A 13,472-nucleotide genomic window follows, 5' to 3' on the forward strand; every position below is an offset into this window, starting at 1 on the left:
TGACAGCATGTTTAATTTTGACGTCGAGCACCGTTTATGTAAATGGACTTGAAAGAATTTCATCTGAAATACATTGTCCCTGAATTTCAGCAGTACGTGTGAACATACAAGAAAATTAGTTTAAAATTTAAGATAACGACATTTTAGGCACACTAAAACGTCTGAAATATTTTGCTTGGGTATTTTTACCTTAAACTGCTGAGCTGAAAGCAGTTGTTGAAACAAGCAGGCCTCCTCATCTCATCCTTCAGTGAGGGGGATGTGAGATGGTCGCTAGAGTGATACAGATTTTTACAATATTTAAGAAGAAAAGTATTTGTTAGAATGACTGTAATATTTCTCTCTATTGATTTGATGTAATAGTGTTTCAGATACTATGTACAGTCTGCTTTTATGTTGGAAAGGAAATTTAATGGGTAAAGAATAAAGGAGAAAAAAAAAACAAGGAAAAGTTTTACAACCTACACAGAGCTTGATGAGTCTGCTGAAGCACAGATAATCTGAGGAAGAACAGGCACCTCTTACAGACTCTGTGACTTGCTGGACCTAACAGCACAAGGTTTTGTACATGACCCACATTGATGCTGTGTATTAGCTAAAGCTTCTTAGTATTATTCCCAGAAATTTAACTAATTCTAAGGAAAACGGAATGGAGGATCAGTAACAGGTTTGGAGAAGCAATCTTTTGTCTGTTTTGATTTATGAACAACGTTTTTATATTTCATGTCTGCATTTCCCACCTTATGGTCTTTGCACTTCTGAGTCATTGTTTTGTCCCAGTTACTAGCAAAAAGCTGCTAAAAGTGAGCCTTGGCATCCCACTTGTTTGGACTCCTGAAATCATCACAGATGCTTTGTAGAAAGTAATAAATCTTGGACTGCTTTGTTCTGTAGAGAAAGCCCTGCTACAGCAGGCTGGTAAATAGAATCTGATCTCTGTTTATAAATTTATTTCCCTCCCCTTTGCTATTTTGTCCAATGAGGGCAAATGAATGAGTTTAACCCTTACAAAATTAAATTCAGCCCCGTGATGTCTGTGAATGAGTCTGGGAAGAAAGATCAAAGTGCTGCTTGCATGCAAACTGACCTAGAATAACACAGGCACTCTCGAGGCCCCTTTGCTTTTGCTAGAGCACTGGAAAGACTCGAGTCTGTGGTTTCATTGCTGCATAGAAACAGTGGCAGTGGTGAGTTTTGCCAGCTTTCTGTAGTGTTGAGGATTGCATGTAGTGTTGAGGAGATGGGGCTGCTGCCAGCACTGCTGCATGTTGTGCCACAATGAAGACACACAGAATTTTTTTGCCTCACCCAGTGTCTGGTGCCCACAACACCCAGGCCTTGCTGCAGAAGGGCTCCAGGATTGCAGAATGACTTCCCAGTTCTTGGTTTGTCCAGTGTCCTCTGCCTCTGGAATGCCCTGAGTATACAGTGGAGAAATTGGAATTCTCTCTTTGATGTCTGGGGGTTTCCACAGATCCAGCTTTTACAGTTGAGTTCTTTCAGTATCTTAACCTTATAAATCCCAGTCCTTTAACATAACTTCTTTTTCAATGTTTAACTGCTTTAACAGAGAGGAGTGGCTTCCAGTCATTTTTTCTGCTGAGTAATGTGCCGTGTGAATAAGTTTGGACTTATGTAACAGTTAACTTTCACTGATAATTTTGTCAGGAATGTGCACAAAATGTGTTTTTTCTCTTGCTTTTCTGTACTGTTTGTGTACCCAGGTCAGGTTCTTACCTTGAATGAATTTGTTCAGTGCAGTTTATATTTTAAAATATAAAAGATAAAAGAATTCATTTTGAGTGACTGAGTCTTACAGCCAGCAATATATTGCAAAATTTGTAGGGAGCTCAGTAACTACACTTGCACTGGTATCTCTTCCAGAAAACAGAAGTGAATCAAACAGAAATTCAGCAGGGACTTGCATATTGCCGTGGAGTGTGACAATAAAGATGCCATAAATAATGGATACTTTTAGTCAGCTATAGAAACTGCCAGTGTTTTCCCAACAAGCTTTTATGTTTCTGCATACTGGGTTTCATTGATGTGTTGCACAAAAGTTGTTATAGTAAAAAGTTCTAATAACAAAATGCATTGCTTTCAAGTAAAACCATTTTTCCTTCTTTATTCATCCACTATATAATCCACAGCATCACAATACAGAGTATAAACTAGAGCTTTGGAACACCAAATCTCACCTGACATTGTGTGTTTGGTAGTGTTGTAATTCTGTCTCAGAATGTTGCTTTTCAATTTCTAAGTAGCTAATACCTGAACTTAGTTTGAAAGTAGGATGCTGCTTTTGATTTCTTGTAGCCTGCTGGTTTTAAATTGCCTCTAACAAATTAATTGTAACTTGTTTGAGGATTTGGTTCAGGTGCCTCACAGTAGGTGTAAGAACCAATACCTTTACAGGTGTGATTCAATAATGTTGAGACTTGTATCTAGTAAAATATTAATTCAGCCCTCTTTATTATTCTCTTTAAAAGGACAGCAGAATAATCCTGCTGGGTAGATTTGTTTGTTCCATGCTGCAGACTGATATTTATTTGTGGAAATTTCCTGAGCTGAATTCCAGCCAAGGTGACAGAGATTCCCAGTGCCAGGTGTTCTGATAGGAAATTGATTCCCAGGTTATTTTTCCCTCAGCCTACTGAGGGACAAGTGCAGGGATGCTCTTGACTTAGTCACTTCACATTTCTTCACCAACAACCAGGTGGAGGGGAGGAGGAAAAACTGCAAGGAATCCCAGTTGGAAATCACCCCACTGCTCTTCAGCAGATATTTTTTAAGTACTGATTTGCTCTACTATTTTGTTGCAACTTTTTTGGTGGTATGCAGGATTTGTTTGAGTGTCAGTTGGGTTTTTTTACCTGTATTGCTTAAATCTTCTTGGTTTTCCTGACACAGGGTCATCCAGTTACATTCCTGTTTTATCATGCAAGGAGCAGAGACAGCTGGAGAATTGCAGCCTTCATTTTTGGTCCCTTTTTAGCTTGATAGTAGCCAGCAGATCAGCCTCTAAAAAAAGCAGAAATTGCTGCCACATGTGTTACAGAAATGAGCAGCTGGAGACAGAAACACCTTGCACTGCTGGTCTCAAAACTTGTCTCACAGACCAACCTGCTTTTCTGTAAAACAGTCCATTGCATGTGTGCACAGGACAAGTTAAAGGAGAGAAGGCAATTTTCCCTTTGGTATCAGGTACACGTTGGGTAGATGCATTGTTACACTTCCAGCTTGGACACTAATAAGAAACAACAGAACTTGGAAGTTCTCTTAAGCATCTGGAAAGACTTCTGTCTCTTCATGCCTTGTTTTGTTTAAGTACTATTTGGTGAGTTAAAATATTAAATAAATAACATTAAATATAACTATTGGAATATTCATGTTACAAGCTGAAAAATCTTGGGGAAGAGTTTCCCAAAAGCAGCTTCAGGGTATTGATAAATAGAGAAAATGTTGCCTTTGTCAAGTAGCCCCTCTGGTATAAGAAAGTTATGTATAATGGGACTAAACAAGTGCAAATACGGATTAGCAACTTACCAGTATTGAACCTGATTTTTCTGTCAGTGTTCTTCCTAAAATCAAGCTAAGAACTAGGGTTTTTTTCTTTGAGGGAGGGGTGATGTTTTCATTATAACAAGGAGAGGAAAAATAAGTGACCATTAGTACTGGGACACATGGATGACAGCACATCTGTAAATTGTCAGACATCCAGTGATATGGTTGTAAGGAATATGCAGTGAGCATTTTCAGTCTTCTGATTTGGGCATGTAGCGATGGACAATACAAAAGGGGACTTGTGAGGATCATACAATGTGCAGTACTGGTGATCCATGGACAAAAGCAGAATTTGTATAGTGTGACTTTTGGGTAGCAGTGGCTCAGAATACGTAGGATTGGTGAGGTGGCTGTGCAGATGACGTTCTGAGCAGTGAATTAATTTTGTTACCTACTTCACCCTTTAAAGAAAAGGAAGATTAATCCACTTTAGGGCTCATTTTCAAAGAAGACAGTCGAAAAAAAACAAATTATTCTAATGCAACATAGAATTTAAGAACCTATAAAAATCCACTAAATAGCACACCGAATTGGACACCAGATTCCTCTGTGAGCAGTGGGTTCTAAAGCAAGCTGTGCTCTTACCTTGTCTGTCAAGGATTTTGCAGGCAGACTGAGAGGATGCCGAGCTCTGCAGAACAGGAACAACCTGTGCAAATGCCTGTCACCAGCGTGCAGGGCAGGGCTAGAGCGTGTCCTATGCTCTGCACCGGTGCCTCCTTTGCCTGCTCCGCCAGCCCTCGCTTCGTGCAAGTGTAATCTGAGACAGGGCAAGAGCCCTGATCCTGGGGAGAAGGGGGGAGGGAGTCTTTTGTCTCTGTGAAATCTTAGCGCAAACTAGAGGCAGGTTCCTCAAGGCCCGAGTGGGATTCTCTGGAGGGGGAGTGCCCCTCCCTGGAGCTACTAGCAGCCGGGACAGGGGCGGAGAGCTTGGGCAAGGCTTGACCACAGAGGCAGTGCTGGAGCCCTCCGGTGCCGCCGAATTTATTTGCTTTCATCTTGACTCCTTCCTATCTTCGTTGCTGCCGGCGTGTGTGATCCCGATGGTGACATCCTCTCTTTGCGAAGCTGCCATCAGAGGTTTCATCAGCTGAAGCAGCAAACCACTCTCTCAGGGCAGGTTAATTCCTGCCTCGGGCATTTTGTGACTGGCCGTGTAAATCCCGGCAGGCAAAAATCCCTGTATCCAGGCTGGCGGAGAAGTGGCGAGCAAGCAGAGCATCACCTAGGACAGCTTTCTCCAAAGGCACGGCCTCCCCATCAATCGGACACTGGGACAAACTGGGTTTGCTGATAGCGTGGTTTGCAGCCGAGTCAGCGGGCACCTGCTGGGTCCACTGCAAGGCAGATTGGGCACTCGGCATTTAGGAAAAATGCGGTAGGAAGCAGGTTGGTTCCGGAGTTTTGTTGCAGGTAATGTTGCCTGGAAGTGGTTGGATATAATGTGTCTGGAGCCTGAGAGTGAAATGGACTGGAAGGTGCGTTCATAACTAGTGGAAAACTGAATTAGTTTCGTTCTTCGTGGGAGTTTTACGCAAAGCGTGGTGCACTGGAAAAAAACGCTGGGGCTGGATGTTATGGATCGAGTCAGCACAAAGATTCCTCTGAGCAAAGAGCTGCAGAAGCTGCTGCTGCTGGAGAAGGTAAAGACTCAGGGCACCGTGGGTGGGGTGACGGCTGCCCGCCGGGAAAGCACTGTGCCACCTAATGCCGATGTGACCGTCTGAAATCAGCGGCTGCTTTTAGTCTTAGATCCTCTGGAAATGTTCACACACACACGGATAAAACAAAAACAAAACAAAGAAAACACAAAAACAAACCAAAACAGCCCTACAAAGTGATCTTACAAACCTTTTCTAAAATAAAATTGGACGTGATTAAGTATCTAAAAAGAAATCAGGCTCAGATATATTCAAATTGCTACCCTAAATAATCTAATTATTCACATTAATTTTAACTACATCATACCGGTGAATATTTATCCAGTATTTTCATTTGCTGCAATTAGTACATATGCAATTGACTGTTCTAGTGATCTCTGCAGTCTAAAGAGACCAGGCTGCAATGAAGGGCTTGGTTTACAAAGAAAGTACAGCTGGGGGTTATTGAGTGCTCTTAATGCAAGTTTGCCACGAAAAGTCCTCTGAAATGTGATTGCAGAATAAACTCACCAGCATTTGTGGCTCACAATTGTGGTGAGCACAATTGTGGCTCAGATTAAATTTCTGCTCCTGGTACTGACTGCTGCCTCACAGCTCTTCAGTTTTCACTCGGGGCGCTGGTTTTGGACAGTAAATCCCTTTGCTGTTTGCTGCAGGAGGGCAGAATTCGGTATTCAGGGGTCATCAATCCTGGATTTACTCTTTATCCCGTGGGGCTTGTGTCGTTTTGTCCTGCGGAGCTGCTCTTGTCTCACCGATCTTCAGCAGAGGGAGACAATACCACAGGGCCTCTGTAGTTCCTGCAATTTTCTGTGCGGTTGGGGCATGGTTAATGAGGATTGCTCTCTGTGGAAAGTACTACAGGAGTACCAAATTCTAATTATCGAGCCTAATGCAGGTAAGCGATACCTGAGCAGCGCAGTCCTTGCTTTGTGACAGCTCAGATATCACATTTAACGTTTTGAGGTGAAGCGCTTTGTGCTTTAACTTGCCCAAGACTAAAAGAAGCATTAAGCATTAATTAAGCATTAATCCAACCAGGAGATGCTGCAGTGGAGACGTTCAGCTCCGTAGTAACTGCTAAGTACCTGGTGATGTGCAAACAAATCTCTTTTCAGTTGGATTTCCAGAGGTTACCAGGGATTTTCATAGCTGTCAGTTGAAGATGTTTATTTTTACTTTTCCCTGACTATAGCTCTGCAATCCTCTCTGTCCAGGGATGAATTATATCTTAATTCGTGTTCTTAATTCATATTTATTCATATATTTGAATTCAATTATATCCAGAAGTGCATTTTATCTCATTTCAAGCAGGACTGGATATTAGATCGCAAAAGTTTTTTGTTGAAGCTAACTAGCAATTCTTCAAGAAAAAAATCAAAATTGCACTTTTTATCAAAAAGAAATTGCCAACTTTGGGAAGACCTGAGGAATTCTTAATGATATGTTAGAAAATGTTTAACAGGAAGATATGTGATGTCTAGCCTGTGTTATCCTTGGCCAGCTCAACCTCTTTATTATTTTTTAACACTGTCTTAACTTAAATCACATCATTCTTTTTTTCCTGTTACTGGTATTTACCCTTCTTTCCCAATAATTTTTACAGAATAGCTACTCCCTGTTGTAGCCCCATTTTCAGACTAGAAAATATCTCTCTTCATCAGTCATTTATTGGATACTTTGATAACTTTACCGAACTGGTAACACCAGCTGGAGTTCATTTTCCCTAATCACAAATTAACCTGCTGACCTCTTAACTCAAGCCAGGAGAGGTGTTATAGGGAACAAGAGTGGTTTGTTTCTCTCCACCTAAAAAGCAGTAACATCTATAGGTATGTTGGGAATGGTTATCTATTATTATAGTTAAGTTTTATATCAACAGATGAAAAATTATACATTATTGCTGGTGTCCTGGGGGTGATTTAGAGAATTTGACTCCATTGTTTGTTACCTCCTTGCTTCCCAGTATCCTTTTTTCTGAGGCACAGGATGGCTAGGTGAGAACAAATATAAGTTACTAAGGTAAATTAATCAGATTATTTCCTCTCTTGTCCTGTATCTTGCTGTAGTAACAGCCAACGGGGTTTCTTACAAGTTAAAGTGCTCTCACTTGTCTTTGTGAATTTCACTTTTTTTGTCAATTAATGTGAAAGTGACATTTTCATGATTTTACTTGAATTTCTGGAAGCTTAACTGAAAAAAAAAAAAAGTTCTATTTGAACGTCCTTATTTAGGTAATTTTCTGATTTTAAATTACATATTCTATGCCTTCTCTTCCAAAAGTCATGATAATGGCCCTTTCCTGCTCTGCATTACTCTTCTCCCATTTCTTAGATATATTTTGTACTAGAAAAGCAAGGAGCAACTTCCACAACTGAAATGCAAAAGACAATGTTGTTTTGGGTTTTTTTTAAAGAAATGACAATGTTTTAAAATTAAGCTCTTGGTATCAGATTTGCTGTCTGTATATATAGAGAGATTTGACTGCATTTTTAATTTAACTGCTCTCATGCAACTGTAGCAATAATGAGAAATTTAAGCCACTTGGGTTTTTAATGTTTCCTGGCTAAAGGCTGGGATGTTGGGGACCAAGCAATGTGGTTCTTAAGGAAACATTTCCTGCACGTGTAGCAATAACAGTATCTACAAATTCCAGCAGCATTTGGTGAAATTTCAGAAGTGTCTGGGTGTACCAGGTGTCAGAGATGGGAATCACACAACCTCCACTATCTTTATCCTTGGTTGTGGCACACAGAATGGGTGGGAAAAGAGTCTTCAGACTCATGAGAATAATGAGCCAACGCTTTTGAGGTTTTTCCTTTTAAATCCACAACCCCTTGTTTGCTGGGCAATAGATGAGAAGCAAGGGCCGTTCGGCATTGATTTTGTCAAGTCACATTTCAGTGGAGAATTATCCAAATCCTGTTCCACGCTGAGTTTAAAGCCCTCGGCACTCAGAACTCCTCCTCTGCTTATCTCAAGGAGCCTTCCTGGCTATTTTTTGTCACCAGAAGACACTGTGGTCCCACAAATCGATGTTGCTCTTTATCCCAGCAGTTCAAATAAGGTTTGTTCTAGAGAAACACACTGGAGCGCTGGACATCCTGACTTTACAGAACAGGCTACACCTTGACTGACAGTGGTCACAGGAAATTTAGTCAAATAAAGGGAAAATTCAATCCCAAAATCTTGTAACTAACACAAAGTGCCCTGCTGTGTTTACTCTCAGATAAAATGGAAAATGTCTCTTGTCCCTCTGACGGGGATCTCGTGGGGTGCATGGTACACACAGAACTGGGTAGGAGCTTTTATTTTCTCCTTGAGAGATGGAGGGGAAGAAAAGGGGAAAATCACGGCAATTAAAATTTCCTTCAGTGGGTGAAGCAGGGGCTAATTTTAAAGCCTTTTGATCTGATAACTGAGCAAACACAGCTTTCTGTGGACCATCTCCCGTGCTTAGCTGAATTGTTCAGTCAATTGTTCACCAAACGAGGGGCAAAGTGCTCCCTCCCTCCTTTCCTTTACAGCCTGGGGGGATGCATGCAGGGAAGCTGCTAAGAGGGGAGTAGGGGACTCTCAGCTTAGATACAATTACAAATTCTCCATTTGAGCGCACTGACCTCCTGAGCCTTTGGAGAGTGAAACAGAGGGGTTTCTCTGGTGAGAATGCATCTCAGCAGCTGCTTGCTTGTTGTCCTTGCTCGTCACCAGCTCGTTTCTGTCATCCCAGCCTGCCTTCTCTCGTGACAGCAGCATTTTCCATGTGCCTGAGCATCCCGACTCCTTCTTCGTGATTCCTATCGAGTAGAAGAGAAAATAGCACAATGAAACTTTTTTTTTTTTTTTTTTGCTTAGCCTCTAGAGGATGAATTTGCTGTCGGTTCGGCATCTCTGTCGCAGGGTAATTATTCAAAAGAAAAGCCCTGTCCTTTCCAGTAAGGCTGAAGCTGGGATGGGCATGCAGACTGTGACTTTTCTGTGGACAGGTAATGTCCTGGTCACCATTTCCAATGAGGGCTCTGCTGTAGGCTGGAAATTTATATCTCTCAGGAAATATCCGATTGAAGAGTGACATTGAAAGGGCAGTACACTCTTCTGTGAAGTGTCAAGTTTTATACGTTTTTGCTGGAGGTATTGAACGAACTGGAATGGGATCAGACAGGGAACTGTTTTGTGCTCTTATTTGTGCATTTGTAGAGTAATCTGATAGGTCTAGCTCCTCACTTTCCCTTGTGTGAGTCTCCCACAGAACATAAGGAGAAGAGAAACACTCAGAGAAGCAGATAAAAATGGGCAGATAGTCCCTGAAGCTGCTTTGATCCTCAAACAGAATCCCTGTGATAGGAGAGAGATGGAATTTGAATCTCCTGAAAATGTTCAGCAACATCTTAAGGAGTGAGGAACAAAACTTCTGCTGTACTTGTGGCTTGCAATAACCTTTCAAAGAGCTGGCACAGCTTTGGGGAACTATATTATATAGTTATTTAGTGAGCTCAGCAGGCACTGGCTGCCTGCCTGTGGAGATCCTCATGCTCATCTCTGCATGTTTGTACCAGCTTTGGGGAACAGAGGCACCGCAGTGGCACTGGTATACCTGGGCTCCATTTGGAATTTTCTGGGTATTTGAGCATTTCCTGTTTATTAGCAATTCTCAACGTTGCTTAAAATGAGAGGCAAATTACTGTCCCCAAGCTACCTGGCAAGCTTTTAGGACAGATTTGTTTTCACTTGAGTAATTTAAATTTGTTCACTATCAGCACGGTTCTGCTGCACGTTCATTGAAGCCACAGAAGAAAGAAACCTTGTGAGTAGCTGATTTCTGTTTGGCCTACAAAAGGTCATGACTCTGGAGTGGATATTGTTTGTCAGGCACTGCAGTTACACACAGGAACGGCACAACCTTAATGAGGATGGCAGCTCAGCAAGAGGCTGGGGATATGTGCCTCATGGCATTCCTTTCTTTTGGAGTCCCTTTCTCCCAGTGTCTTTCATCCTGCCCCACGAACAGGGATGTAGGTTTGCAAGTCAAAGGAGAATAATTTTGTACTTCAATGGTGATGGCTTCTGTGAAATGTAACTTGCAGCGTGTGGTCGTGCTTTGCATTGAACTGGTTAGGATTATTTAGAATTCTGTCTTTTTATTTTTATCAGGCCTGAAAAGAGTGGATGATGGTGCTTTATTTTGCACTGCTGTGGGTAGGTTGCCAAACACGAAGAACAGTTTGATTTTCTAACTGTTTTATTGTCAAACACTAATTATAAAGTTATTTTCAGTAAGGTACTTGATTCAGAACTTAGTGACTTCCATATTATGTTGTAATTGGGTTTTACCTGTTATCACAGTTGTTCCAGTGATGATTCTGCTGATATATTTTAAGGAGAAAAAAGGGAAGAAAACATTTGTGCTCTTTGAAGGAGCTTTTTCTCTACCTTGCTATTATTTGCTTTTGATCTAATTCTATCTGTGTAATGAGTGTGTAAAACTTAGATTATTTCATGATGTTTAGTACCTAATTTTAGCTGACATATAGCCCTTACCACTGACTTCAGATAACGCTCCTGCACATTTAATGCATTTCCATATAAAATTCTTACTAAGGTGTTAGTCCTATATTATAAAAACCCTAAATCTCAGTAGAATATGTATTGCACTAAACCCTAACTCAAATTACTGATTGAACTCACAGCAGCAAGGTACAGGGGGCCTGTGATGTTCTTCAGAACCCTGATTCATTTACCAGATCTGCTCAGGTTGAATTACTTGAAAGGTGTAATCTGTAAAAGCATTTGTGCATGCAATTTTTCCACACTACCCCAGCAGTAGTTTCTAATCACACTGTTTAGCATGTAGCACTGAACAGAAATGTATATTTTTTTTATAATAAGCTCCATTCAACTTAATTTACTGGTTTTTTGGTTTTTTTAAATAATCTCTAAGCAGATTAGTTGGAAAGAACTTGGTATGTGTTGTGTATTTCTCAATGCTAAAGACTCAACAGGAAAAGCTATTGCTTCTGTCTTTTGGGTGAGAAAATTTCAAGAAAATAGGCTGAACTGTGCTATATCCTCAGTCTTTTGAATTCTTGCACCTTGAATAATGAAAGGCAGATCTTAACTGCCTTAATGCTCTTTTAGAATGAGGGTAATTTGAACAGGCCTAATTTTTTCTGTCTCAGTCAGAAAAGACAATAGTTTGTGTTAATATCATGAAGTAATGAAATAAATTACATTAATTTGTAGTGCTTCTGCTGTGGTCTTTGATGGAATCAGAGACTTCTGTGAAAAATGAGGTTCATTTCAAGGCTACTTTTAGCTTTTGCTGTACTGCCATCTTGCTTTAGCACACATCCACTCCATTGCTGTGGAGAACACCAGCCCTAACAGTGAGCCTGTACATCTGGAGTTCAGTTACTCAAAAAAATGTTCTGAATACAGGAGCTATTTATTTGGAGAGCTGAAGAGAAAACCAGTAGTTTTCTCATATGGGTTCTGTTTGGCATGGCTTCATTAGCAGTGTGAGGAAAGTGTAACCTTGTTTGTTTAACTTGGTGTCACTCAAGAAAACTTCACAGCTCCTGGAGGTCAAAAGTGCCCTTGCATTGGGTGGTGGAGGCAGGGGGGTGAGGGTGGCTGTTGGAGGTACAGGTTCAGCTCCGGCTGAACCAGATGACTGTTGTACTTTTTCATTGCTGTCCTACCTCCTGCTCAGAGCAGGGTCAGCTCTGGGGTCAGAGCAGGTTGCTCTGGGCTTTGCTCAGTCGCAGCCTGGGGGCTGCACAAGCTCTCTGGGCACACTGCTCCACAGCTGTGCTGTCCTTAAAGGTGAAAAGGTTTTTGTATAGCAAATCCCAACCTCTGCTCTTGCAGCCTATTGTGTTTCATTGTCCCTGTGCAGAGCCTGGCTCCATCTTCTCAGGGGGCTGCTGCCAGGTCCCTCCAAAACTACTTCTTCTCCAGGTTCTACACGAGCCATTCCCTCAGCTGTGCCCCCCAGGTGTTCCAGGCCTGCCCATCTTGGTGTTCCTCTGCTGAATTTGCCCCCATTCCATGCCTTCATGTGCTTCATAGACTGTACAATTTATTTTGGCCCTTGAAATGGTTCTACATTTGCAACATCCCACAGGCACATCTCTATAATTTCCTTTGGAGGCTTCACTTTGGTCTGTGCGATTCAATAGCCCAGTATCTTCACCCTAAGGGTTCTGCTAAAGTGGCTTTTGAAAAAACATTTTCTAAATCTCCTGTAACACAGTGAAGTTGCTCAGTTGCACTGTTGGTCTCCTGTGGCATCCTTCATGGCTGAAATTTGGATGAACTGAAACATGGAAAAGGTGTTTTATAGCACTAAAGCCATGGAGACAGGTTTGGGAGCTGCAGACTAAAGTCCTCGAGTTCAGACTAGTGCTGTTTAATCTGCAGTGTCCAAACAACTCCTCTGAGACCTCTTGTGGTGGTAAAGATGCTGCTTTTCATTTCTAAACTGGTTTGTTTTATTTTTCCCTGAGGACCATAAATTCCAGCCTAATGAAAGGGTGCAGAAAGTTAGTTCCAACAACGAGGACATCCTTAAAGTTGGATATTCATTTAGGAAGAGAGGAAGGAAAAGTGGCTGTGCACATCCATCAACATCCCAGGTTTCCCAGGAAGGCGTGAAGCTGCCCCTATACCATTAAAATTTTGAATGAAAAGCCTCCCTGCAATGGGATTTGTCCTAAAACAAGATCTGAGGCTGGTTTGGTTCCACTGTGTTGTGTCATGGTGGCTCCTGTCCTCACTCCAAGTGTCCAAGGGAAGCCACCACTGCAGGAGCTCTCTGCCAGCTCCTGCTCCATGGGTTGGGATTGGTGTTCCCTGGCAGTGAGCTGTCCTGAGCTCTGCCCCTTGATTCATGATTTGCTGGAAAACCTCTGCAGGGAGCTGTGCTCTCTTTGGAACAGCTCTGTGGGTGCTGCTCCTCTGAAATTCTAGAATGTGACTTCCCTGGGCTGGTGGATTTGTGAGCTGAAGCCAGGGAAGGTGCAAAGGCAATTTTGGTTCATTCTGGGGAGGGCAAACAGGACCATTAGTATATCTTACTTCCAAGCATTACATTGTACATTTTTCACATCTGCATTTTATGTGACAGCACACTTCTAGACAAAGGAGGCAGCAGGAATTCTGCAGCAGTTGGAGCTGACCTTTAGCTGTACAGGCACAGGAATGTACAACTTAATCTCAATGCTTTGATAGTCAATCTTTCACTCTAGA

General features: G+C 41.8%; 1 long non-coding RNA gene across 8 annotated transcripts in view; it reads right to left on the reverse strand.

Annotated features, from left to right (window-relative positions):
• Positions 1 to 13,472, reverse strand: part of LOC111931500 (uncharacterized) — a 45,152-nt gene that overhangs the window by 20,479 nt on the left and 11,201 nt on the right. For 4 of the 8 annotated variants that reach the window (XR_015289987.1, XR_015289985.1, XR_015289983.1 and 1 more), the window contains exons 2-6: positions 8,846 to 9,022; positions 5,753 to 6,035; positions 4,150 to 5,321; positions 2,874 to 3,021; positions 190 to 273 (exon numbers count right to left, since the gene is read on the reverse strand). This is a non-coding gene — a long non-coding RNA (uncharacterized LOC111931500). Of the gene's footprint in view, positions 1 to 189; positions 274 to 1,087; positions 1,418 to 2,098; positions 2,737 to 2,873; positions 3,022 to 4,149; positions 5,322 to 5,752; positions 6,036 to 8,845; positions 9,023 to 13,472 lie in introns of those variants that run through there. The other 4 variants (XR_015289981.1, XR_015289980.1, XR_015289984.1 and 1 more) reach the window with 3 other exon arrangements.

Source organism: Cyanistes caeruleus, chromosome 8 (genome assembly GCF_971803275.1).
Source record: "Cyanistes caeruleus chromosome 8, bCyaCae1.hap1.1, whole genome shotgun sequence".
Lineage (NCBI taxonomy): Eukaryota > Metazoa > Chordata > Aves > Passeriformes > Paridae > Cyanistes > Cyanistes caeruleus.